This window comes from Oncorhynchus mykiss, chromosome 10 (assembly GCF_057628025.1).
Source record: "Oncorhynchus mykiss isolate SJ-2025 chromosome 10, ASM5762802v1, whole genome shotgun sequence".
Taxonomy (NCBI): Eukaryota; Metazoa; Chordata; class Actinopteri; order Salmoniformes; family Salmonidae; genus Oncorhynchus; species Oncorhynchus mykiss.
This window is the reverse complement of record NC_143031.1, coordinates 61885969-61886285: the sequence shown is the minus strand read 5'-3', so window position 1 is coordinate 61886285 and position 317 is coordinate 61885969.

Sequence of the window (317 nt, the reverse complement as noted above, 5' to 3'; positions counted from 1 at the left end):
AAAAAATATATATATATATTTTTTAAATGTATTATTCATGATACAAAAATCAACTTACGTTGCTACATCAGACATGTCTAGCAAACCAAACACAGGTATTAACAATGCTCAAACATACACAAAATATAAATAAAATACAAAAAAGAAACAATTTAAGTGCAATTATACTCACTCTGAAAATATCTTATTATAATGATTCATGAAGGTGTTATTCTTGTTGTTATTCACTAGGGTTAGTGTTTTAATACGATAATTAAATTAAATCAGAAAAATTTGTAATTTTGGTATAGATCTTTTGAATTTTTGTTTGTGTATAA